The 27565-nt window shown below is 42.8% G+C and overlaps 1 long non-coding RNA gene across 1 annotated transcript in view; it reads left to right on the top strand.

The window, feature by feature from the left end:
- The window catches only part of LOC113630139 (uncharacterized), a 54890-nt gene extending 27538 nt beyond the window's left edge, over nucleotides 1-27352 (top strand). Inside the window, exon 4 of the long non-coding RNA XR_003436832.1 lies at nucleotides 26404-27352. This is a non-coding gene — a long non-coding RNA (uncharacterized LOC113630139). The remainder of the gene's footprint in view (nucleotides 1-26403) is intronic.
- Nucleotides 27353-27565: the final 213 nt, after the last annotated feature.

The following is a 27565-nucleotide window of genomic DNA, read 5'->3' as shown; positions in this document are numbered from 1 at the left end:
TGCCAAATATTAAAATAGTTCAAGGGCACTGTTCAGCTGACCAAAGGAAATGGAGAGAAGAGTCCAGAGCAGGCTGACTCTGTCCTTGGACATGGCAGGTTAGACACCCACTATAGATTCCTCAGTTCTTCCTGAGTATCTACTTTTTCAATCTTGTCATTGTATTGCTTCATTCAGTTCTCCTAACAACCCCAGAAAGCAGGGTACTGGGGTAGGTTGATCATGTGAATGGGCCCAATGAATGGCTCTACCCCCAGCCCCCTAGCTTTTAAACTCCCCCAACTCTGAAGCTGGGCTTGGCCATGTGACTTGATTTGACCAATGGGATGTAGAAAATGTGAGACTGTTTTGCTTGCTCTATCAGTCAGGGTTCTCCAGAGAAATAGAACGAATAGGGTATATATATATGTATATTAAAAAATTCCACAGTCTGCCTCTGCAAACTGGAAAACCAGGAAAGCTGATGGTGTAATTCAGTCTGAGTCCGAAAACCCAAGCACCAGGAGAGCCATTGTCCAAGGGCAGGAGAAGACCGATGTCTCAGCTCAAGCAGAGAGAGTGAATTCACCTTTCCTCCACCTTTTCGTTTCATTCAGGATCTCAGTGGCTTGGGTGAACCCCGCCCGCCGTGGCCAGGGCGATCTTTACTCTATCTACTGATTCAAATGCTACTCTGTTCTGGAGATACCCTCACAGACACATCAGAAATAATGTTTTCCTGGCTCTCTGGGCATCCCTTAGTCCAGTCAGGTCGATACATAAAACCAAGCATAACAGGCTATAATGAAATTTGCAGTCCTCTCCCCATCCTTCCCCACTGCCGTCAGCAAACACTTTCCACACCTTTTCGTTGTTTTCTCATGTATTTCCCTCCATAACTCTAAGTATGATGCTTTTACTGCTATTTCTTGACTTTTAGTTTTAGATTACAGTTTTATTAGTATTAAATTTATATTATGAAAAATCAGGATTTAGCTGTGTTTCATGATTACGTAACCCTCACACAAAGATATTTCCCTTTCTCAGATCTCCCCTTAAAAGTCTGAACAAATATTGTGTGTGTGTGTGTGTGTGTGTGTGTGTGTGTGTGTGTGTGTGTAATTCCCTTTTCTCCACATTCAGGGGTGGGTGGGTTTATATATCTAGTGTTTTCGTTATTTTATCTGTGTAAATCTTGCTTACAAATGAGACAAATTATATCTTAGTGATTATATTTCATTTCCTGTGCATTTTTTCTGGTTCCTTCTATTGGGAATTGTTTTCTTCTTCGCCCCATCCTGTCTTTCTTCATATCTCTTTCTGACATTATCTTTTCACATTCTCAACCAGTTTTTTTTTCCCAACAAACCTCTCAGATAACTTCTCAGATATTTGTTTGGATAAGCTACTGAGATTTTATGTTTTTTTCCCCAGCTTTATTGAGTTACAATTGACATATCACATTGTGTAAGTTTAAGGTGCACAATATGATGATTTGATACACTTATATGTTGCAAAATGATTCCCACAAGAGGGTTCATTAATACCTCTATCACCTCACATAATTGCCATTTGTTTTGGTGGTGAGAATGTTTAAGATCTTTCTTATCAAATTTCAAGTATATAATATCAACTGTAGTTGACTATAGTCATCATGCTGTACATTAGGTCCCCAGAACTTACTCATCTTATAACTGGAAGTTTGTACCCTTTGATCAACACCTTCTCATTTCTCTCACCCCACCCCCTGGCAACCACCATTCTACTCTCTGTGTTTGTGAGTTCTGCTTTTTTTTAGATTCCACATATGAGATCATACAGTATTTGTCTTTCTCCGTCTGACTTATTTCATTTCTCATAATGCCCTCAAGGTCCATCCATCCACCCATCCATTAATTTTGTAGCAAAAGGCGGAATTTTTTTCTTTTCTTTTAACAGATGAATAACATTCCATTGTGTGTGTATATATCTGTCTCACATCTTCTTTATTCATCCATAGATGGACACTTAGGTTGTTTCTGTATCTTGGCTATTGTGAATAATGCTGCAATGAACATGGGGGTGCAGATATCCTATCCCATGAAAATACTGATTTAGGGAATTCCCTGGCAGTCCAGTGGTTAGGACTTGGTGCTTTCACTGCTGGGGCCCGGGTTTGATCCCTGGTCGGGGAACTGGGATCCGGCAAGCTGCATGGCATGGCCAAAAAAAAAAAAAAAAAAAGATATTGATTTCATTTTCTATGTATATACACTGAGAAGTCGGATTGCTGGATCATATGGTAGTTCTATTTTTTAAAATATTTATTTATTTATCTATTATTGCGGCTCGTGGGCTCCTTAGTTGTGGCATGCACACTCTTAGTTGTGGCATGCATATGGGATCTAGCTCCCTGACCAGGGATCAAACCCGGGCACCCTGCATTGGGAGCACGGAGTCTTAACCACTGAGCCACCAGGGAAGTCTTGGTAGTTCTATTTTTAATTGAGGAAACTCCATAATGTTTTACATAATGGCTGTACCAACTTACAGTACTACCAGTAGTGCACAAGGGTTCCCATTTCCTCCACACCCTCGCCAACACTCTTCTAGGAGTCTTACAGTTTCAGTTTTATGTTTAAATCTTTAATCCAGTTTGAGTTAATTTTTGTGAGTGGTGAAAGGTAGGGGTCCGGTTTCACTCTTCTGCATGGGATTATCCAGTTTTCCCAATACCATTTATTGGAGAGACTATCCTTTCCTCACTGAGTGTTCTTGGCTCGCTTGTCAAGTATTAGTTGACTGTATATGTACAGGTGTATTTCTGGGCTCTTGATTCTGTTCCAAATATGTGTGTATTTTTATGCCACCATCATACTGTTTTGATTACTATGGCTTTGTAATAAAGTTTGAAATTAGGAAGTGTGAAGCCTCCAGCTTTGTTCTTCTTTTTCAAGATTGCTTTGGCTATTTGGGGTCTTTCATGGTTCCATATGAACTTTAGGATTGCTTTTTCTATTTCTGTGAAAAATATCATTGGCATTTTGATAGGGATTGCATTGAATCTGTAGATTGCTTTGGGTAGTATGGCTATTTTAACATTATTAATTATTCCAATCCATGAACACAGGATATCTTTCTATTTATTTGTGTCTCCTTCAATTTCTTTCATTAAAGTCTTGTAGTTTTCAGTGTACACCTTCTTGGCTAAGTTTATTCCTAATGGTTTTATTGTTTTTGATGTTATTATAAATAATATTGTTTTGTTGATTCTTTTTCAGATATTTTGTTGTTAGTATATAGAAATGCAACTGATTACTGATTTGTTGATTTTGTATCCTGTGACTTTACTGAATTTATTTATTAATCCTAATAGTTTTTTGGTGGTCTTTAGGATTATCTATATATAAGATCATATCATCCGAAAATAGAGACAATTTTACTTTTTCTTTCCTGATTTGGATGTATTTTATTTCTTTTTTCTTGCTAATTGTCAGTCTTGAGATTTTGTGGTTATTTTTCCATGCAGGAAATAGCAATAGCTGAATGATAAAGAGGCTTTCCTCATATGTCTAGAGATCCTTGGCTGATGGCTCACTTTTAAGAATGGAGCACTGAAGACGGGCCCAAGACCCTGTGTGTGTAGATGGGGCTTGTGGATTATATAGTGACTGTGAGGGGACATAGATGTTTGATGGGGAGACTCCAAATGTAGTGTCTGCACATCTTGCTATTGTGCCACACTTTTCCTGGGATGTCCTTGTCGCATGACTGGAGTTTATACATCTTACTTCCAGCAATCTGGTGGACATCTTCCTAGCATATCTTCATATGGCAGAGAGAGAGTGCAAAAGCTCTTGTGTCTCTTCTTATAAGGATGCTAATCCCATTCATGAGGGCTCCACCCTCAGGACTAAATCATCTACCAAAGGCCCCACCTCCTAATACCATCGCTTGGGGGTTAGGATTTCAACATATGAATTCTGGGGGGACACAAACGTTCAGTCCATAACACATCATGAGATAAAGTGTGGATATTGCTGAACCCACAGAGCACTGATGCTGGCTTACCTCTCGTACTTGTCAGTAAGAACTTTCCTGATCTCCTTGCCTCCCGCTTCCTGCCTGAGCTGGAGGGGTCAGAGCTGGATCTAGCAAACAGGAGCAGAAACATAAGCTAAGGAAAAGAGAAGAGGCAGCTCCCCTCCTAACTGCAAAAGCCTGACCTGGGGAAGGAAAGAAATATGAACTTAGAATCAAGGTTTGAAGTTTGAATGCTTCTGTGGGACTGGATATTTAAAGTGTGGAATTGAACTTTTGTTTCGTGATTTAGGTCTTTTTAAAGTTTTAAATTTAACAGTGACCAGAAAATTCATGGGGATGAGTTTTTATCCAGAAGTAGAAGAACTTGTCCATTAGCAGTTTTAAAGGGAAAGTGAGTCGAAAGTGGATGTTAATAAGTTTCATTTGCTTTATGATTATATCCCAGACTTTGGAAAGTTCATCTTCATGATGACATTCATCTGAGAATCTTTTATTTTGCCCTTCCTCTTGAGAGGATGAAATTCTAGACTATGATTTTTGTCATTACCTCAATGATATTATTCCATTGTCTTCCAACATCTAACGTTGTTGAAGAGAAGTCTGTGTCACTGTAATTGCCCTTTGTGTTTCTGACCGTCTTGTAAAGGAGGAACTGGCAGCCTTTGTTCTGGACTATCTTTTTAAGGAGGTTTGTAGAACAAACAGCCCCGGAAGGTGGAGATGATGTCTCCTTCTGGAACAAGGGGTAGGCTTGCTTAGAGCCTTGGGAGCTGAGAGAGCCTCTCCTCAGGGTCTTCAGCTCTTCTTGGTGCACTGAGATTTTTTTCCTGTTTGTTGTGGGAGATGTTTTGAGCCCAGCTTTGCCTTTTTTTTTTTTTTTTTTCTTGGAGCATAGTGAGTACTATTTAGACAGGAGGTTTACCAGTTGTAGATAAATAATCACTTTAATGAAGTTTTCTGGAGTATTTAATCACGTTTCATGGTAATGTAATTAATCCTGGAGTTGCATTTGTTGCCATAGCAGTTTACTATTGATAATTCCATTTAACAACATTGATTTTAATTTTTGCAGATATTGTCTATATTTTTCCTCAACGTTTATTTCAGAGTACTTACTCTATTTTTTAAAAAACATAACTCATCTAGCCTTCCTTATTATACACTCTCTTGGGACTTTCAGATCAGTGGTATTACTACTCCTCGGATTTTACACTGATTCCAGTCCCATTTGATGCTCTGCACACTTCCCATTTCCCCTTGCTCGTGCTAGATATGTTACATTTCCCATTTTATGACTTTTCACTTCTTCAAACTGCCCTTTATTGCTTGAAGTTCCACATTGTAATTTGAAAAGTAGAACACTAAAATATCTATTTCTGAATGATTTGCTAACTACCGGGCTGTAATTGTATTCAAAATTCATAGTTCAGTTGAAACTTTATTTTATTCAACTTGAGAGGTATTTTTGTAGCTGATTATTCTTGCTTATGGCTTTACCTAGAGCTTTTATTTCACGGTTACATTTTGTACCATGTTAAATATTTTTCCATCTGTTTTCACAAAGCTAGATAAAAATGTTAACAAAGTCATAAAAGTCATACGTTAAACCAGGAATAGTATTGGAATCAGAAATGATACACTGTATCACCTTACTTTTATTGTTTTCTGAGATTTATTGCTGTGGAGAAGATTCAACCCAAGAGTAGGATGGCTAATACAGTTATACCAAATTTTCAAACCTCTAAAATTATGACGCTAAAACTTTCATATGCTGACTGGAAATGAAAAGGAAAATATGTTCAGATAAATGTCCTGAGGTAGAAAAATAAATACCAACCATACAGATGAAACAAGTCTTGCTTGTTATCTGTGTTAGATTGGCTGCTCTCCTGCTGAGAGCTGTTTCATCATTTGAGTCTTCCTTCAGTGATTTCCCACAGTACACTGTCACCCAAGGGGAGTCAGGAAACTATGTGTAGGATGGCAGAGAATCACTGCAGTTCTGCCCCTTCCCCATAACTGAAAGGCAGCAGCTCCTGACCTGGGATGCCTGGAGTCTCCGGGGTTCCCTGGGCTGGCTTTGTGGACAGGGTGCAGGGCATGGGTTATGTGTATATTTATGGGAAGTGGGTCTACATCTTTCATCACATTCTTAAAGGGGTCCATGATCTTCCAAATGCCAAGAACGGAGTGTAACAACTTCTCTCTTTTACCAAAGACTATTTTAGAAATTATTTTGGCTATTACAAAAGGGCTAATGGGTATTAAGCACATTATTAATAATAATGTATATGATTATGTGCAATAACTGACCTGAGCACTCGGTTAAAATATTATTATGGGTAATTGCAAATGTACAAAAGTAGGGAAAGCATTAAAATGATTCTCCATGTGCATATCACACAGCTCCAATCATTATCAACATTTTGCTAATTGTTCTTAGCCACTGAAATGCATAGCCTGATATAATTGCTGTAGGTACCCTAGGGGTGGGTACTGTCAATATTCCTTTTACAGATGGGGACCCGAGGCTTGGAGAGGCTCAGCTGCTGGCTGAGGGTTGCACAGCTGGGGAGTGGCTGGGCTGTAGGGAGGGGACTTGAACCCGGGGCTGGCCAGCTCTGGAGGGCCCCCCTCACCTCAGGCCACTAGGTGCCTCCCTTCTTGCATGGCTGCCTCCCCTGGAAGATCTGTGGCCCCTGCACTCCTGTGCCTGGTTTCCCTGGAAGTGCTTTCATCTTGGAATTAGCTACCATTTACTGAGCATCTCCTCAGCTTTACACGTGGTTTTATTCCATTTTTTTCTCCTGTGTTTCAAAAAGTGTATTTTTGCTTTTATTTTAATAAAGACTCTCTGAGAGAAGGATTTTATTCCCACTTTACAAGTGAGGAAACCTCAGAACAGATGTTAGGCAACTCAACCAAAGTTATACCTAATCAGCGATGGAGTTGGTGCCGGAATCCAGACATTCCGTCTTCTCTTCAGCACACACTGGGCTCCAGGCTCAGTTACATGTGGCATGAAATTAAGAAAAAAATGTATAGAGTGTATTTTCTAGAAGAGAGTTTATATTCATGGGGTCAACTAAGGGTGGCTAGAATTGGACACCTAGCTGGAGACTGCCGCTGTGTCAGCACAGGGGAGGGTGCGAGGTTTCCGGAGTGAGCCCCTGCCTCCCTGCGGGGCACTGCGGTGTCTCCCTGAGACCCTGCCCCCATCAGATCCTCAGCGTCCAGTGCAGGCTCTTGTTTCCCAGTTCCAAGCTGGGCTGTTGGGCATCGCGGTGTATGCTCCCACGACTTTGTGCACTCTTTCAATAGAGGAAGAAGAGACTTCCTGGAAGTGGCGGATTTTAGGACCGTCCCTCACCCCTGGACAGTGAGATCTGTCTTCTGGGACCAGAAGCAGCATCACTCGTCATCACCCAGAAGGTACCGTGCTCCATCTCGCTCAGACGAGCACCCAGGCCAGTGACACCACAGCATTCAGGAGACACTCCTGTCCTTCAGGGCGTGGCTGGCCTGTGGCTGCATCACTCCAATCTCTGCCTCCATCTTTGTTTTTTTTTTTAAATAAATTTATTTGTTTATTTTTGGCTGCGTTGGGTCTTCGCTGCTGCTCGCGGCATTTCTCTAATTGCGGCGAGCAGGGGGGGCTACTCTTCGTCGCGATGCACGGGCTTCTCATTGCGGTGGCTTCTCTTGTTGCAGAGCACGGGCTCTAGGCGTGTGGGCTTCAATAGTTGTGGCTCGTGGGCTTAGTTACTCCGCGGCATGTGGGATCTTCCTGGACCAGGGCTCGAACCCAAATCCTCTGTGTTGGCAGGCAGATTCTTAACCACTGTGCCACCAGGGAAGCCCTCTGCCTCCATCTTCACATGGTCTTTTCCTTGTGTTTCTCTGTGTCCTCTTCTTCACATAAGGACACCAGTCATTGGATTTAGGGATTGCCCCCAATCCAGGATGATCTCATCCTGAGATCCTTAACTAACTACATCGGCAAAGACCTTATTTCCAAATAAGGTCACATTCTGAGTTTTGGAGTAGACATGAGTTTTGAGGGACACCGTCAACCCACTGCATTCTGGATGGCAGAGAGAAGGCAGGATCATGAAGTAGAGTTCTCATGGTAGCCTTTTGTCATGGGGGTAATGAGTTCCACCAGCTGTGTCCTCAGAAAACAGAGGATGTCGGGATGGAGGGGCTGGCCTAGCCAAACGCACTTGAGCCCACTGCTCCCGGAATGTATTGCTGACCCCAGGCATTTTAGAAGCGCAGCCTCCATGGGTTTCCAAAGAACGCTTTGGAAAGTGGGTCCTACCGAGAGAAGTATGACTTGGAAAACTCAAAGAACAGTCTTGCAAGTCAAGCCACAGAGCTGCAACCTCACAGGCTCCAACAGGCACAGGAGTAGAAATGCTCAACTGATGGATTTGCACATCTCACCTGCTCAAAGCGGAGGTTTACACTACGGCTAATAGGACATGCCAATTTAGTGTTGGGTTATTATTATTGTTGTTGTTATTGTAATGCCCTGCTGTGTCCTGGGAACACTCATTGTGTCACTGAGGGTCACTAGACATGGTGGGCTGTGACAGTTGCCCACCTATATCCCCACAAGGGGCTGGATTGTGGTGGGTCATGGCCAGAACTACTGCAGGCCCAATGACTCCTAGGACATGAGACATGGAACATGGAACATGTCACTTAGTTGTAGTTTCCTTACACAGTACTGCTTAGACCCTTGTCTGCTGATGTGCCCCCAGCCCATCCTCGTAGTATAAAATGATGAATTCTCGGCTCTGAGCTTCTCTGACCTGGTGGATTACTCCTCCATGAAGGCTGCACTGACTATTAAATTTTGGACCTGCCTCTTTGAGCATATAGGAAAGCCACGGGTGTTTTGTTCCCTTACGTTTAACCTTATCTCAGGAATATCTTTTGCACTGTTTGCTACTCAGTGGCATACTGAAGGGGACTGAATTCACATTTTTAATTCCGGTCTGTTTTAGACTCTGTGGTCTGACCCGACTCCCAAACCATGCCCGAATCAACCTCCATGGCTGGGGGATGGAATAATCTATCTGATTTTAGCCCATCTGGCTTGAACCTTGCATGGGGTGGGGAGGGGACGGTGGAGTCAGTCTCTCAACCACAGAGCTGAGTGGTATGGGAAGTTTGTACGTTTGGAATTCTATGCCTTGAATAAAGGGAGGTAATGCTGGAGGAAGTAGCAGATGGCTACTTCATTCATGGGTGTTTTCTAGATTGTATGTACTCTTTACATGCCCTGACCAGATACTCGCAGATTTCAGTGTTTTCATTTCTTGATGACCTTTTTCTTCATAGTGAGAAGTATAAGTCTTTTTTTTTTTCCTGGCAAATAACATTTCTCCTTTATTTTATGCTGCTGTAGCTCCATGTTCTTTTTTTTTTTTTTAACATTTTTATTGGAGTATAATTGCTTTACAATAGTGTGTTAGTTTCTGCTGTATAACAAAGTGAATCAGCTATACATATACATATATCCCCATATCCCCTCCCTCTTGCGTCTCCCTCCCACCCTCCCTATCCCACCCCTCTAGGTGGTCACAAAGCACCAAGCTGATCTCCCTGTGCTATGCGGCTGCTTCCCACTAGCTATTTTACATTCGGTAGTGTATATATGTCCATGCCACTCTCTCACTTCGTCCCAGCTTACCCTTCCCCCTCCCCGTGTCCTCAAGTCCATTCTTTATGTCTGTGTCTTTATTCCTGTCCTGCACCTAGGTTCTTGAGAACCATTTTTTTTTTTTAGATTCCATATATATGTGTTAGCATATGGTATTTGTTTTCCTCTTTACTTCACTCTGTATGACAGTGTCCAAGTCCATCCACCTCACTACAGATAACTCAGTTTTGTTTCTTTTTATGGCTGAGTAACATACCATTGTATATATGTGCCACATCTTCTTTATCCATTCATCTGTTGATGGACACTTAGGTTGCTTCCATGTCCTGGCTATTGTAAAGAGAGCTGCGATGAACATTGTGGTACATGACTCTTTTGGATTTATGGTTTTCTCAGGGTATATGCCCAGCAGTGAGATTGCTGGGTTGTATGGTAGTTCTATTTTTAGTTTTTTAAGGAACCTCCATACTGTTCTCCATAGTGGCTGTACCAATTCCCATTCCCACCAACAGTGCAGGAGGGTTCCCTTTTCTCCACACCCTCTCCAGCATTTATTGTTTCTAGATTTTTTGATGATGACCATTCTGACTGGTGTGAGGTGATACCTCATTGTAGTTTTGATTTGCATTTCTCTAATGATTAGTGATGTTGAGCATCCTTTCATGTGTTGTTGACAATCAGTATATCTTCTTTGGAGAAATGCCTGTTTAGGTCTTCTGCCCATTATTGGATTGGGTTGTTTGTTTTTTTGATATGGAGCTGCATGAGCTGCTTGTAAATTTTGGAGATTAATCCTTTGTCAGTTACTTCATTTGAACATATTTTCTCCCATTTTGAGGGCTGTCTTTTCGTCTTGTTTATGTTTTCCTGTGCTGTGCAAAAACTTTTAAGTTTCATTAGGTCCCATTTGTTTGTTTTTATATCCATTTCTCTAGGAGGTGGGTCAAAAAGATCTTGCTGTGATTTATGTCATAGAGTGTTGTGCCTATGTTTTCCTCTAAGAGTTTTATAGTGTCTGGCCTTACATTTAATCCATTTTGAGTTTATTTTTGTGCATGGCATTAGGAATTGTTCTAATTTCAGTGTTTTACATGTAGCTGTCCAATTTTCCCAGCACCACTTATTGAAGAGGCTGTCCTTTCTCCACTGTACATTCCTGCCTCCTTTATCAAAGATAAGGTGACCATATGTGCGTGGGTGTATCTCTGGGCTTTCTATCCTGTTCCATTGATCTATCTTTCTGTTTTTGTGCCAGTACCGTACTGTCTTGATTACTGTAACTTTGTAGTATAGTCTGAAGTCAGGGATCCTGATTCCTCCAGCTCTGTTTTTCATTCTCAAGATTGCTTTTGCTATTCGGGGTCTTTTCTGTTTCCATACAAATTGTGAAATATTTTGTTCTCGTTCTGTGAGAGATGCCATTGGTGGTTTGATGGGGATTGCATTGAATCTGTAGATTGCTTTGGGTAGTAGAGTCATTTTCACAATGTTGATTCTTCCAATCCAAGAACATGATATAACTCTCCATCTATTTGTATCATCTTTAATTTCTTTCATCAGTGTCTTATAATTTTCTGCATACAGGTCTTTTGTCTCCTTAGGTAGGTTTATTCCTAGATATTTTATTCTTTTGGTTGCAATGGTAAATGGGAGTGTTTTCTTGATTTCACTTTCAGATTTTTCATCATTAGTGTATAGGAATGCAAGAGATTTCTGTGTATTAATTTTGTATCCTGCAACTTTACCAAATTCATGTATTAGCTCTACTAGTTTTCTGGTAGCATCTTTAGGATTCTCTATGTATAGGATCATGTCATCTGCAAACAGTGACAGCTTTACTTCTTCTTTTCCAATTTGGATTCCTTTTATTTCTTTTTCTTCTCTGATTGCTGTGGCTAAAACTTCCAAAACTATGTTAAATAACAGTGGTGAGAGTGGACAACCTTGTCTTGTTCCTGATCTTAGTGGAAATGGTTTCAGTTTTTCACCATTGAGAATGATGTTGGCTGTGGGTTTTTTCATATATGGCCTTTATAATGTTGAGGTAAGTTCCCTCTATGCCTCCTTTCTGGAGGGTTTTTATCATAAATGGGTGTTGAATTTTGTCAAAAGCTTTTTCTGCATCTATTGAGATAATCATATGGTTTTTCTCCTTCAATTTTTTAATATGGTTTATCACATTGATTGATTTGCATATATTGAAGAATCCTTGCATTCCTGGGATAAACTCCACTTGATCATGGTGTATGATCCTTTTAATGTGCTGTTGGATTCTGTTTGCTAGTATTTTGTTGAGGATTTTTACATCTATGTTCATCAATGATATTGGCCTGTAGCTTTCTTTGTTTGTGACGTCTTTGCAAGGTTTTGATATCAGGGTGATAGTGGCCTCGTAGAATGAGTTTAGGAGTGTTCCTCCCTCTGCTCTATTTTAGAAGAGTTTGAGAAGGATGGGTGTTGGGAAGTATAAGTCTTATTTTGCTTTTCTGAGACCTGGGAGCAATTGTGGATAGCTCTGCTCACAGGTATAGATGTTTCATTTGGATTATTCAGTGAATAGCTGAGCCATGTTCTGCTGTAAGCACCGGAGATACAGAGAAGGGAAAGTCTCTATTAATTGGGGTAACACGAGCTGCTGTAACACAAGACCTCAAATCAGAGAAGCCGAAAGTATCAGCCATTTGTGAGAGTTCTGAGGGGCGCCCTGCAGGTTGGCAGGTGGCTCTGCTCATTCAGGGACTTTGGCTGATGCTGGGCTTTGCAGTTTTCAACACATGGCTTTCAAGGTCACCCTCATCCTTGGCACTCCAACCAGCAGGAAGAGGGGAAGGATTGTTGGTGGGGGCTGGGGGTTGGGGTGGAATACAGAAACCAGGCTTGGAAATAGCTCTCATCACTTCTGCTCACATTCCTTTCTTCTGGAAAGTTCCTACCTGCCCTATGAGGACACACTTAATTTAATGGGGAAGATCAGCATGTGAATCAAAGGCAGAGGAAGAGCAGGTCTTAAGCAGTAGTTTTCTACCTCACATCCTACATTTTACAATTCCAAATTGTCCCAACGTTAGGAACGACTCAAAAGGGAAGAACTCTAAGATGGAAACCCATTGCAGCCTAACACATGCAACAAGGTCATATTTTAAAATTTTTATTTCCCCCTTATATCTGTTTCTAATTAGTTATTTCTTTTTTTTTTTTTTTCGGTACGCGGGCCTCTCAGTGTTGTGGTCTCTCCCGTTGTGGAGCATAGGCTCCAGACGTGCAGGCTCAGTGGCCATGGCTCATGGGCCCAGCCGCTCCATGGCATGTGGGATCCTCCCGGAGCGGGGCACGAACCCATGTCCCCTGCATTGGCAGGCGGACTCTCAACCACTGCGCCACCAGGGAAGCCCAGTTATTTCTTATTGTTAGTGATGATGTTAAATTTTATTTACCTCATTGCAGTTCTGGTCATTCTTTGTCTCTATTCCTTGGAAAAAAACAAATCCAAGCTTGTACTGGAGATTTATAATGTTGTAGGTTCAGATTTCCATCCCCCTCCCAACTTAATTACCACAACAAACCTGTAAAGGGCTGTTAATATTTCCATTTTACAGACATGGACACGGAGAACTTAGGAAACGTCAAGATCGTGCATCAGTAGAGATAGAGCTGTGTGTTTGTTAGGGTCACACCAGTTACTGAACAAGCAAACCTCTAAATTTCAGACATTTGTTTCTTACTCATGGGATAGCCCAACTGGGGGTTCCCAGGTGGTGGGTGACTTTTGTCCCCTGGCTCCTTCTTTTTTTTTTTTTAATATTTATTTATTTATTTTGGCTGCACCTGGTCTTAGTTACAGCATACAGACTCTTAGCTGCAGCATGTGGGCTTCTTACTTGTGGCATGCATGCGGGATCTAGTTCCCCAACCAGGGATCGAAACTGGGCCCCCTGTATTGGGAGTGCAGAGTCTTACCCACTGGACCACCAGGGAAGTCCCCCCCCTGGCTCCTTCTGTCTTGTGGTTCTGCTATTCTCTGGGACCTTGGAGCACTCAGCATCCAGCTGGCTTCCACCCAAACTCAGGTCTTTTCATTATTCTGGAATCCCGTCTTTTCTCATGAATATACAGTGTCACACATACACTCGCATTTGGTGACTTTTATATTTTTGTATCGTCTTGGTAAACTATGCCATTACCAGCATTTTAAAAACAAAGTTTGTAAACCTTAATGTAGGCCTTTTTTGCCTCCCAGTTTTTAATTTCCAAACAATAGTAGAGAAGCCATATATTTTTCTCACTCTCAAATATTAGCCTCATATTTCCCTTTAGCTTTTTTTTCAGCAAAACTGCATTTCTTGACAATGTCTGGGATTTTTTTTGCATTGCTCCCCTTCGCATTTCCCACCTCAAGGGTTGCTTCTGTAGGTGTTTTGACAGATGCCTGGCTCAAACAGGCTCCCATGGAGAATGGATATTTCTTGGCTCTTGTGTGTTACTGTTCAGGCTATTAACAGCTCCTTAAATGGATTCACCACAGTCAGCTTTCAAGTCACCGCTGGCCTTTTCAAGTTTGTCAGCCACAGGTGGGGGTATTTCTAGCCCTTCCTAAAGCTCTCTGAACCTTGTTCCACATTTAGCTGTTTCTTATGAAAACCCTAGACCGGTTAGGGGAAAAAAAAATTTCTCCCTAGTCCTGGGATCGAGAATTTGAAAGGAAATGTCTATAGTGTATCATTTTTGATTCTTTCTCAGTGTGTTACTCTGGTGCCCAAGATGAGGGGCTTGAGATTTGATAGCCAGGGAGGAAGAATGAACAAGAGGATGAAAGGTTAAAGGTAACCCCACTATGTAGTGAGCTATTCCCTGCCAATTAGCTTTATCCCAGGACTGTGTCAGCGTCATATTTATTCTCTGGATACCTTTTCTCCAAGACTATCATTGTTAGTCACGCGCTTCCAAGAAATGTACCATTTTGCCTGGTTATTCACAAAACTTGACTGCTGAATGAAGAGGCGCCCTGCCGCAGTGCAGGGACTCTGGGACAAACACTGGCCATTGCAGATTTGACTCACTACCCACACTGGCCCCACCAGAGGCAGAAGGCAATGGTGGCCAGGGCCACTCCTTTCTTAAAATTGAGGACTTGACATTGGGCTGAGCTCAGAGGTTTAATCCACTCCTCTGTCTCGGCTTGGTGTACCCTCAGACTGGTGAGAGGTGGGTGGCTCCTGCCCAGGGAGACCTTGGTCAGGAGGTTCACCTTGCAAGACCTTAGGTGTGAGGTAGGTCTAACATCTCTCTGGAAATTCCCAAAGTTGAACCTCTGGGTCGCTGGGATGCAAACAAAACACATTTGATGAAATGGATATGTGTGGAAAGCAATGCTTAGCCTCTCTGTATTATGTTTCTAGTCGTTCTATAATTCTTACATCATGGTAATTACTGAATTTCCTAGATTCTAAGATATCACTGATTGTAAAACACTATCAATTTAATAGCAGTATTTTTGGTGTGTTGAGGAGGAGAACAAAATACTCCTGTTTAAAATGTGCAGTTTGGGGATTCCCTGGTGGCGCAGCGGTTGAGAGTCCACCTGCTGATGCAGGGGACGCGGGTTCATGCCCCGGTCTGGGAAGATCCCACATGCCGCGGAGCGGCTAGGCCTGTGAGCCATGGCCGCTGGGCCTGCGCATCCGGAGCCTGTGCTCCGCAACGGGAGAGGCCACAACAGTGAGACGCCCGCGTACCACAAAAAAAAAAAAAAAACAAAATGTGCAGTTTGACTGCAAAACACATTCCAAATTTTAGAAGTGATAAAACGTGATAAAATGGTAATATTTTAGCTCAAGGAAATATGTTAGAAAAGAATATGTTTCTGCTCCAGACTACAGCAAAACCAGCTCCTTGGGTAGCTGCAGAGGCTTCCGTTTTTTCAGGTTAGTTATCCCTTTTCTGGCAGTGGTTTTTGGTCTGCAATTATAGGAGCGGGCAAAAGCCAGTGGTTTTAGCACTGAGGCTCCCGCAGGGCGATTTGTGGCTGTAATTTCTTGCTGTTGTCTGTTCTGCCTCCCACCTAGCTTGCACTGAAACATGCTGTGAGCCAGCGGACCCCTAGGGAGTGAATTTGCAGGAAGATAAATTCCCCGTCCCTGCCTACATTTGAATGATATTGTGGAAACTGAATAGAATACAGATCACCCCCAAATTGAATTCTGCGTACCTGCTCTGCTAAGTAGAAAATTGCATATCAAATAGGTTCCTGGACTCAGCTGTGTCTAGATACAAAGCTTGCTTCCAGTTTTTAATGTTCTCAGTCATTCAGGCATGTGAAACCGTTTGCCCTCATCATTTCAGGATCTCAGGCATTTTACTGAGGGGGAAGTTATCACTTTTTACTGCCAACTCCTATCCCTGCCCTACCCCACAGTATTCTCGAGGATGCTGTGTTTATCTCTGTTGCAGTATCAGCACCCTCAGTTGGAACTGCTTGGGTGTAGGGACTAGGTCTCATTTTTGCAGTAAGTGTTTAGTATTAGTAGCAGCACACATCATTGTGCGATAAATGTATGTTAAATGCATGAGGGCAGGGAGAACTGGCTGGCATTAGAACCTCTAAAGATCCTTCTCACGTGGACTTAGCCCTGGAAGGAAGCCCATTGCCCCTCTCCTTCTGTGTACGGCACGTGGGTAAGATGCTAACTTGTGTCTGATTGGCGTTTAAGTATAGTTTTCTCCTTGATGTAACTCCTCATTACGCCCTTTGTCTCTGTTTCCTCTAAACACTGGTAGATGCTGGGGCTAGAGGAAGCTGCAGAGGCTGGTTGTGCCATTGCAGCCATGCCAGTTCTGTTCAGTCTCCAGGCGGCCATACAATTTCACAGAGCAGGAAGGAAGATGCCAATCACAAAGTGAAAATGCAAGGACACTCAGGTTCCATACAGGATCAGTGCCAGTTGTTGGCAGATTGGGTGTCTCCAAGCAGGGGATTATTTGGGGACCATCAGGAAGATCAAGGATGCTTCCCTCAGTGGTCTAACAGCACATAGGTTTTCACCATCAGTGCTTTGCTCCTTTGAGGCTGAAACCTTTTTTTTTCAAGAGTCTTAAGTAAAATAAAACTCCACGTCAGGGACTTGTGTGGAGAGGGCATAAACTGTGTGTCAAAGAAATTAAAACACGAAATCTGAATTTTGTCCTGAGATGGCTTTGCAGAGAGGATCCTTTGCTTGCATTCTGAGACTTGTGTGGCTCTCCCCTGGGCAAGGGCCTAGGGGTGGGGCCTGAGCTGTTTGACTGGCAGGGTACAGAATCTGGGGTAAGAGGACCCCCTTGATTTTCTCTCTGGGTCTCATGGTTTAGTCAGGCAATTCTCACTGCTTCCTGTTGAGGTGGTTTTCCCTGGGGGGTGCTACATTATGGAAACTGGAGGGGCATTTTTGCATGTGACAAGGTTCAGAGGGCTCTGCTGGTATTTAATGAGCATGGCCTAGGGACCCTGCATCCTGCAGTGCATGAGGTAGTACTGCCCATGGATGGATTGCCCTGGGTCCTGCCGGACTTTCAAATGTCCCATGGGGCTTTCTTTTTCGTTTGTTTGTTTTAATTTTTAAAATTAAATATTTATTTACTAAAAGGTGATTACCCTGAATATTTAAGTTTCTGTGACTATTTCTTTCCTTTTTGAGCATAGATCAGGTTTCTAATTATGTTTGGTGCTCCTGGGGTCTTTTCACTGATGCCTTTGCAAGTGTACAGCCAAGTAGACACCGCAACCCAAGAAGCCTCCAGAATTTCAAAATTTACTCGCAGGGAATGTAATGGTTCATCTTGAAATTTACATAAGCCTTGAAATCTTGGGAAGAATGACCTAAAAACAACAAAAATAATGCAGTAGATGTTTGCGTTTATAATACTTACAATTTGAGCAATTACAACCACACATTACATAGTTTCTACCAGTGAACATTGACAAAGGCCATGCCCAGCACTGCTTAAGGAAACACACAGAGTTACTGACCAAGGACACCATTGCCCTGTTCAAGGGGAAAGAATGTGGCAAAATTAGGCCATATGTTCTGCAGAAAGAGCTTCCTAATATCCTTTTTGTCATCACCATCCTTTGAACATGTCATCCACAGGAAGAGAATTCTAACCCATGATACTTTGGGTTAAACCACAGCATTTAGCATGCCATTCATTCCCGAGGAGTTTCTCCAAGCCCGCCTGTGTCTTCAATGACAGTCTCTAAGAAGCTGCATAAGAAGGACAAAGATTATATCTTGTCTTTTACATTTGGAAGGGTTTTCCTTTGCATGGAGTGCATTGGGATTATGAAAAGCAAGGAAACAGAGAGTAGAAATCCCAGATTCCTTTTCTTTCATTTACTTGTTCATGAAACAAAATAATTATTGAGTTGTATCACACATGCCACGTCGACACTCAGAGCTGGTGAGCGATGCACATTCGTAGTCTCATGTTGTTTCCTGCCATGGGACTTGCATACGGGTGAAAATACTCTCTGTTTTCCACGTGCACAGGTGTGAGCTACTCTAAATTTTCTGAAGGCAGCCACCATATAAATCATTTTGCTTGGAACTTGACTGAGTTAGAGCTGGAAAGTCACTTGTGGGGTTTGACTTACCAGTGTAGTCACCTTGTCCACTCACCTCTATGGCTTTCGTGTTCATGAAGTCTCTAAGGACAGGGGCAAGCATCTGACTACTGCATTACATACTCCAGTATTGCCTTCTCTGAGATTTTCTGTGTTGAAATATATGTACATTTTATTGCAAATTTATTTTCCCCTTTTTATTACAGTTTTAGGGCGCTGTGACAATTATTTTTAAAATTAAGTTTGCGTTAGGATGTATATATATTATATATATTTTATATCATCTTTGAAACTTTTTCACCTTGCAAAACTGAAACTCTATACCCATTAAAAAACACCCCCTGTTAACCACCATTCTACTTTCTGTTTCTATGAATTTGACTACTTTATGTACCTCCTATAAGTGGAATCATGAGGAATTTGTCTTTTTGTGAGTTTTTTATTTCACTTAGTGTCCTCAAGGGTCATCTGTGTTGTAACATGTGACAGGACATCCTTCCTTTTTAAGGCAGAATAATATTCCACAGTATGTACAGACCACATTTTGTTTTTCCATTCATCATCAATGGACGTTTGGGTTATTTCCACCTCTTGCCTATTGTGAATAACGCTGCTATGAACACGAGCTCCTGCTTTCATTTCCTTTGGATGTATACCCAGGGTGGGATTGCTGCATAATATGGTAATTATACTTAAGTTTTTTGAGGAACCTCCATGCTATCTTTCATAGTGGCTGCACCATTTTACATTCCCACCAACAGTGCACAAGGGTTCCAATTTCTCCACACCCTCGCCAGCACTTAATATTTTCTGGTCTTTTTTTTTTTGATAGGAGCCACCTTAATGAGTGTTTTTATAGACTATATTTTATATGTATTCTATTTTAAGATAGTAAAGGGATAGTTAAAAAATGCTTGCTATCAAAAGGGTTTGAGGACAGCTGCTCTAGTGTTTTTCTGCATGACAAGACAACAGTCTTGTTAACCTACAACAGTATCTTTGAAAATTCGTTAGAAAACAACTATCCCTTCCTCCTCTCTAATGATGCTCTTCTTTTCCCATAGCTGACCCTTGGCACCAGCTTGGTCTAGTGTGGCCTCTGTGGTTTTCCTTTGTTTTGTGCGGAATTAGGCATTTTTCAGTATGTTTTTTCCCCCTCTGCAGTAATTAGTGATCTCTTTCTATTAAGTAGGAAACCAGAATTGCTGTTTTGGCATGGAGCACTTGAACTTACATACAACATTAATGAGTAATGTTTCCATGACTGACCAAGCGTGGATTTCCTGGTGGAAACATGTCTCAGAGACACAACAGAATAAACCGCAGTTGGGGTTCTGGGGTTTTCACCTGCTGTATACTTGTTGGCCATATAAGTTATGACAATGCAAGTTAATGTTATCATTGGGAGTGTTGAAAGGTAGAGTATTTCATTTAGAACATTATGGGGTAAAGATGGGTAATAAATGGACATCCTGTTCTATAGACGGATGTGGAAGCAACTTGGTTGGACTGTTTGCCCCAGGACCTCAGTCTCGAGGTGTACTTTATGAAGCCTTTTATGCATTAACCCTGGGCTCATTCAGAAGTTTTCCCCGCCTCACCTTTGGTGGTCTCCTCTGTGCTCTAACGTGGAAACCCGTTACAAGGAGTGACCTGGGATGTATTTTGTAGCTAATGTTTCCTTAGTAAACTTCCATATAGGTCCCCCAAAGAAATTTTTCTGTGATGTGTCAGGGACCAAAAATATATATAAAAGAAAATCATTACAGTATTTCACTTGAGATTGTGCAGATAATGATAAGTTCCTTTTTTTTTTTTTTTTTTGGAAGAATTTATGGCTATTCAGTTAAACAGCCACCAAACAACCTGGAACCCACCACTATTTCCAAATGTGCTGTCTTGGTGTTTGTAGCTCACCGTATGTTTGAAGTATGACATAATCCTTATGGAACACATTCAATTTGTTGCTTCCCAACTTCAATAGAAGCAGTTAACTCTGTCTCCTTTTAGACAAATTGTTAATGAAAAGGTAGCTGAACAATCATTTTCTTGTAATATGCAATTCTGTCTCCTTAAATACAGGAGCCTGACAGAACCATTCAGCACTTAATACTTTCTCTCTACAACTGAACTCTCTCTGACCCTCTGAAACTAACAACTGGAGCAAAAAGAGAAGAAAGGGGGGAAAGTTAGCTAAAAATAAAAACTCACCTGTAACACATATAATCCTGAAAGTTGAGTGGAAAGTATATTTTACCTTATTGTTTTTAGATAATGTATGAATAATTGCCTTCTGCAGCCAGATCTGTTTTTATTGATTTTAAAGATTTTCATGATGTTGGTGCAATGCTTAGAAAATGGTGAGACTGTCTGAAAGATTGAGAATTTAGACTCCTGAGCTTTCCTCTCTTTTAGCAATGAGTCAGTGCTGCTGATTATGGCACAGATGCACGGTGCTCCCTCTTCCAACAGGGCCACGCAGGAGAAAACAAAGAGATTGGCCATCGGTCCAAAATAAGTGTGTGGTTTTACCTTATTTTATTTTACTTTACTTTAATTTTTGCTTTTTAACACACTTTAATATTTTAAATATTTTTAGCATTTTTTTTGATAAGACTGTGTAACCTAAAGAAAAGTTGAAAAATGGTGTAGTGCACAGCCTATGATCACCAAGTAATTTTACAATTAACTTTTATAAAATTATATTTTATTTGTTTATTTTTTATACAGCAGGTTCTTATTAGTTATCTGCTTTGCACATATTAGTGCAGATATGTCAATCCCAATCTCCCAGTTCATCACACCACCACCACCCCCAATTTAATTTTATATTTATTTATTTATTTTAATAATTTTCGCAAGAGTTTCTTGCATAGAATTGAGCAAAGACAGCTTTTCATCCCATTTTAAAATACAAATAAAATATTCAACAAGGTCTTTAGAACATAGTGTAGAATAGCAACTGCTGGTGTTTATTGAGTGATTACTCTATGCCATCCCATACCCAGGTTATCTGCGGACCTCACTAGTGAGGGGTGGTTGGATCATGATGAATACCCCCATTTGACTGATGCAGAAATGTGGGTCAGAGAGGTTAATTAACTTGCCTAAGATCACCCAGCAATTTTGTGGTAGAGCCAACTTTTACACTCAAGAAGGCAAGGTCTCAGGTCAAGATGCTTAACTCCTATATGATGCCGCATGACAGCAGGAGATCACTTCCCACAGTAAAACCTCGTCACTTCAGATTACATTGGAGATCTGGGGGAGGAGCTGTCTGAATGACAGAATGTGTGAAAAGAAATGCAATCTTACACCTCCAAGGAGATGTGTACAGAATAAATTAATATGGGTTTTAAAATTAGGCAAGCAGGGAGTTCCCTGGTTGTCCAGTGGTTAGGACTCAGCTCTTTCACTGCTGTGGGCTCAGGTTCAATCCCTGGTTGGGGAACTAAGATCCCACAAGCTGCGTGGCATGGCCAAAAAATTCAGTAAATAAATAAAATTAGGGAAGCAGTCTTGACAATCTCATTTTATTGTAAAGGAAAATAGTTGGTTTTAAAATAACAAAGCATTTAATTTTAAGTGTCTCACTTTCATGATTCTAATCCATGGTTTCTCGTAGTACAGATCTAAACTATTCGCTTGTTGATTAAATAAACATCGTGCCGTGTGGACCACGTAAGTGCCGTGCAGACATGTAAGTTACTTGTGGTGGAATCTTTGAGAGTGTAGACTCCAGGCTCAGGGCTGGGTTCAAAGGCTTGTCTAATGTCCCAGGATGGAGGACTAGATGGACCCAGAGGTATTCAGCGGGCCTTCGCACAGTGCCTGGAGCAGAGAAGAGGCTCAGCTGATGTGGACTGTCATCACTAGTACCACCGAAAGGAGGACTCGGGGCTCACGGAGCGAGCAGGAGACAGGGATGCAGCAACTAACTGCCTTCTGTAGTGAATGGATGTGTGCGATCATATTGGAGGCGGTGAGTCTGGAAAGGCGGCATGTGGCCCGACCCTGGGCAGCCTTGGGACAGCATTTGGGCTCCATTCTTTGGTACTAGGGAGCATGGAAGGTTCTTGAGGCTGGAGTGATAGGGTAGGATTTAGGGAGTGATTTGATGGAGACACAACAGAGACCTCGTCTGGAGGAGGGGAACAAAGAGAAAGGAGACAAGAGCGGGACTAATGCTCCCCGTGCCTGTCAGGCACACCCAGGTAGGGGCACCTGGGGGCCTTTGGCACATCAGGCCACCAGGCTGTTCCCACCTCATGGGAGACCACGTAGCTCACAGGGCCTGACTCCCTGCTCACCAAGTGACCGCTCATAGTAACCTTCTCTCCAGGTTACTCACAGACAGAGAACGCAATGGCTACACTAAACAGGGGCTTTAGGCCACTCGACAGTTATGTTTCACACTGTGAACTGGTAAGTCTGGGTGTAGTTGAACATGGCATTGCTTCGTTAGTGTGAGTCAGCATCCCAGCCCCGCACCCTCTGACACTGCACAGATCTGGGCTGCCCAGCTGGAGGCCAGCCCCAGACCGCAGAGAATTCACCAAGGTAAATGCCACCCATGGGCTTTCCTGGGGGCCCAGCTGCACATGGTGAGTTACTGTGTGAACTACTGGAGTCATCCCTGTGTCTCTGACTTTTCTCCTGAATTCTAGACCCACGTTTCCATTTGCCCTTTAGGGGTCCATCTTGTGGATGCATCTTCAGTTGAACTCGTCCCACCCATACCCGACTTGATAAGACCAACCCCTGGCCCTTCCTCCCCACGTGTGACAGCCCCCAGCACCTCCTCCCTTCACTTATGACCCTGCTCTGTGACCTGGCAGAAAGTCCAGTTCCTCCAAGGCCTGTGACCCCTGATGCTTTCTCCTGGGTTCAGCCCTTGCCAACAGCACTTGACTTTCATAGACTTTATCTCTAGGTGTTCCTTAAGGTCTTTAAACCAGTCTCCCCCTTTGGGGGGAAGGGTCTCAGCTTTGGCTTCCTTTGGCAAGACCACTGCCCCATTCTTGTGTCCTCCTCACCCCTCCCTTGGGACCCATGCAAATTCCACACCTGCAAATTGCCTCAGTTTGACCTTTGGACCTCTCCATGTGGATAGACAAAAGTCATGGCCAAAGTCAAAATTATTGACCCCTCAAATCTGTGTTTTCTTTGACGTTCTTGAAGTTTTAAAAATGGCGTTAGCTTTTGTCTGTTTACTCAAGGTAGAAACTTGTCCCTCTCTCCTTTTTGGACACCAAGCCCGAGGTGAATCCTCTTCTTAAATATCACTCACAGCCCCGGATCTCTGTCCATCAGTTCCACTCAGAACTTGGGTTGGTGCCCAAGTACAGGGATGGCCTTTAGCTGGTCTCCCTGCCTCTGTTCTTCCTCTTTTCTAACGCCATCACAGTCATGCTCCACACTGCTGCTCTACAGAATACTTATCATCTCTTCTTCCTACGCAAGGAAACAATAGCAGCAGCAAGCAAGCAACCAACAAAACACGTAAAACCTCCTTGGTGGCCCTCAGTTGCCGGCAGGGTGAACTGGATTCACAGTAAAGGATGTTCATCACTTGGCCCTGACTTTCCAACCCCTTCCCCTGTGTTACAATTCAGCCACACCACCTGCCACTGTGCCTCTGTTTCCTGAGAAAGCTGTGCATTTGTGAGTTTGTTTTGTTTTTAAACGTACCTTTGTGCTTTGACACTTGCTGGGGATGCCACTTCTCACACCCCGTGCCTTCGTTTGCTTGTTGAACTCATGTTCACCAAGGCTTGGTTCAAAGGGGCCCTGGCAGACGTTCTTTTCTCTCTGTCTTCACGGTGACAGGAAGGCAGTGATACTCACATTGTGTTGCGCTTACTTGCCTCCCAGGTGGCCTAAGTAGCCTCTGAGCTGCTGGAGGGTAGGTCCTGTGCATTCCTGTATTTGTACAGGTGCTCAGTGCTGTGCATGGCCCCAGTGGTCATTGAGCAAGGAGGGGGGATGGAGGAAGGGACAGTGGCAAGGCTTGGGAAATGGAATGGGTGGCAGTATGCCATGGATGGGGGGTGGGCATTAAGAAATGTAGAGAACAGCCAGGATCCATGAGCTGTAACAGCTCAAAACTTTGTGATTGACTTTTATGTGCCATAGAACCTTGCCCTGTTGGCAACAATTTTGGGAAAAGCCTCAGCACTAATGCTTTAAGTACATTGCTGTAATTTGGCTCTTCATAAAATGGCCTTTAAATTGTGTTTTGAGGCTGGGAAGTGCACATTAATGACGTGCTTAACTGTACAGCCGCAGCGAAACAGGAATCTAGGCCTATCTGTATGCAAAAGCAATGCTTCAAGTTCATTATTGCTATTAGGAAATGGAAATACAGCCAGAGCAGAAATAACAGTATATTTCCCTCTGCCTATGTTGTGTTTTTGTCAATGGGGCTTCTGAAGGACTATGCATTTACTAACCCATTAAAATGAGCGATTTTATATCCTAATGTAACATTAAAGGAATTTAAGGATCTGCCTAGGAGATATACTTGTTTAAACCTATATTAATGTCTCTATTGGTTCTGTTGGCTAGGTTAGTGATATATTATTGGAGAAGAAAATGTCCCGGGTTGCGTGTATACTTTCTAAATCTCAATGTATTTATTTTCTGACAAGGTGTAGAGCTGATTTTCTTCTCTTCTGTCCAAAGTATAAGACATAGGGACAACATAACTGTTCTTAAATGCAAACCATACTATCAATCCTTTATTATTATTATTGTTAAAAATCTCCATCCTATTATCACATTCTCCATTTTCCTCTGATGTACTCTTGGCTTCTCCCAGCTCTCATCTGTGAGCCTATTAGTTCCTTTTCCTTAGGCCCATCAAGAAGTGTTTACTGTGGTGTTTACCAGGGCCTCCCATAGGTTGTGTGGGATCCTGGGCAAATATTCTTTCGTGGGGCCTCTGGCCATATTAACAATTTGACTGAAACATGTTAAAAATGCTTGGGCCCATTGAGGTGTATTGATTTATCAACGAAGATTTGGAATCACGGTAGAGAAGAGATACTTACGTACTTACTTATTCTCCAACCAGTGCGTGTGAAGGTGCTTCCTCCTCTTCAGGCACCCTCTCTTCCTGTTCAAGTCTAGGCACCATCTCTTCGTTGTGTTTATGGCCAAAGGCATCAGTCCCTGATTATTCCACATCCTTCACCTTGTGGTCACTCACAACACATGGCTCTTTGGAACCTGCTTGTGTTGAAACAGTACAGCTCATCTTGCCTGTGCAGCTCCCCGGACCACTTACTGAGGGCTGGTTACACTATATTATTCACGATGTACATCGTCCCTCGAGCTGTCCAGGAACACTAGCTTCCAGGGACAATCTCTAGGGTGTTACTGTGCTTTGTCAGTGATGATTACAAATGCAACCCTGCCCCAGAGAATGCAGTAACACTTGGATGATAACTTCTTTGTGGTCATGTTCAGTATACTAATTTTGTAGCATAAAGGTAGAAGAGCACATCTTCCAACTGCGTCTTTTAACTCTTTAGATGCTCATCACTGCATTCTTAGGATGTGCTCTCTCTCAGTGTTGATCACAGCTTTACACTCCACAACCCAGGGGTAGGACGGGGTGAGAAGAGTGGTCCATTGGTTCAGGGAGTATTCCTCCCTCATCCTGTACCTAGGGAAGTACAACCATAAAGGAGTCCCACTAGATTTACTGTCATTTCTGTAAAAATGTCAACCTGAAGGTTTGCAGACAGTCTCTTGAGTGATCCCAGAGACAATGCACGAGGTATTCTCAGATAACCAGGAAGCCTGACAAATCCTGAATTATCCAAGAGCTGAAGACTTTGTAAAAATAGCATTCTGTATGTCCCGGCCATTGTGTGTGTGTGTGCACGTGAACTCTTATAAGTGCTCAGTGGTTCTCATAATTTTCTGCACCCATTTGTGAAGTGTGCCTTGATGTTGATTTTATTTTTCCTTTGTGAAAAAGTATAATAGACATAAAACTTTTCGAAAGGATGTTGATGGTGAGGGAGGCTGTGTGTGTGGGGCAGGGAGTATGTGGGAATGCTCTGTACTTTTAGCTCAATTTTGCTGTGAACCTAAAACTGCTAAAACAACACACCCTGTTTAACAGGAAAAAAACATCAAATAAAAAAGGCTGGCCTGGAAGAGTGTGATGTCACCATGTTGATTGGAGCTGGAAGAGGATGTCTTCAAAGCCCCACGGTGTTGTGAGGCAATGGTTGGGGAAGTCTTAAGAGGAGATGGGTGCAGCCGCCTTAGGACCGCCTGCCATGTGGCGTGGAGACTGCAGAAGATTTGGGGCGAACCCCCCCACCCCGCCTGCCAGGGTAAAGGACACCTGCTAACACCCCAGCTGTCCCTGGGTGCTGGGGACCAGAGGCAGCACTGTGGGTGGAACACAGATGCGCAAGAACCAATCCACAGACCTGCACACTTGGCTCAGGTCCACGGGTCAGCAGTGGCTTTTCAGGAGCTCAGAACCCTGAAATTGTCCTGTGTCTGACATGAGTGAGAATCTCCAAAATCAGCATGTCAGCACCATTCTGGCAGCCTGGTGTCACACAGACCTTTGAAACCAATATGACACTGCCATCGGTTGGAGTCATCCACTGGCCAGGCTGCCCTTCCAAAACCAGAGCCCAGCCAGGGCTCAAGACAGCCCCACAGGCATGCGTCTGATTGCTCCTTGGGGCATCTGGTTGACCCATTTCCGGACCACGGGGTCTGGAAATTAGACATGTTTGCCCTTTGCGGGTGCAAGAAGCCTGTGCTTCACTCCCCATATCTTTTCTCCACCAGCAGTTAAAATATGGGGGGCGAATACCAGCAGCATTAGGTCCTTCCTGAGATCCCCTCACACCTTTGGACTCCACTTTGCTGACTGGCCTGGCCACTGCTGCTCATCTGGTCTCACCATCAACACTCAGAGCTGCTCTGTACAGTTGTGCAGGTTGTGCATTGCACAGTGGTGCCCGTATCCAGGGGGCACCACTGACATCACAGAGGGTGCAGCTTTGTATATTTTACTACAGTAGATGGCAGTAAACTGTCTTGTTCTACAAAGATTGGTCTATTATGATGATTTTTTGATAAATGGAAGTCTTGAAGAAGGGGGTGCCTTTTAAGAATTTGCAGGAAATCACCAATATGGGCTAGCAGTGCCTTGGGCTACACCTGTCCACTCCCTCAGCTGACCAAGCTGTGCAGGCACCTTCGTTTCCCCTGGTTAACTTCATTCATTTGTTCATTCATTCATACATTCATTTACTCAT

Source organism: Aethalodelphis obliquidens, unplaced genomic scaffold, assembly GCF_003676395.1.
Source record: "Aethalodelphis obliquidens isolate GAN/ISIS:26980383/991018 unplaced genomic scaffold, ASM367639v1 scaffold29, whole genome shotgun sequence".
NCBI lineage: Eukaryota > Metazoa > Chordata > Mammalia > Artiodactyla > Delphinidae > Aethalodelphis > Aethalodelphis obliquidens.
Note: the sequence above shows the minus strand (reverse complement) of the source record. Positions and strands in the feature narration are given on the sequence as shown.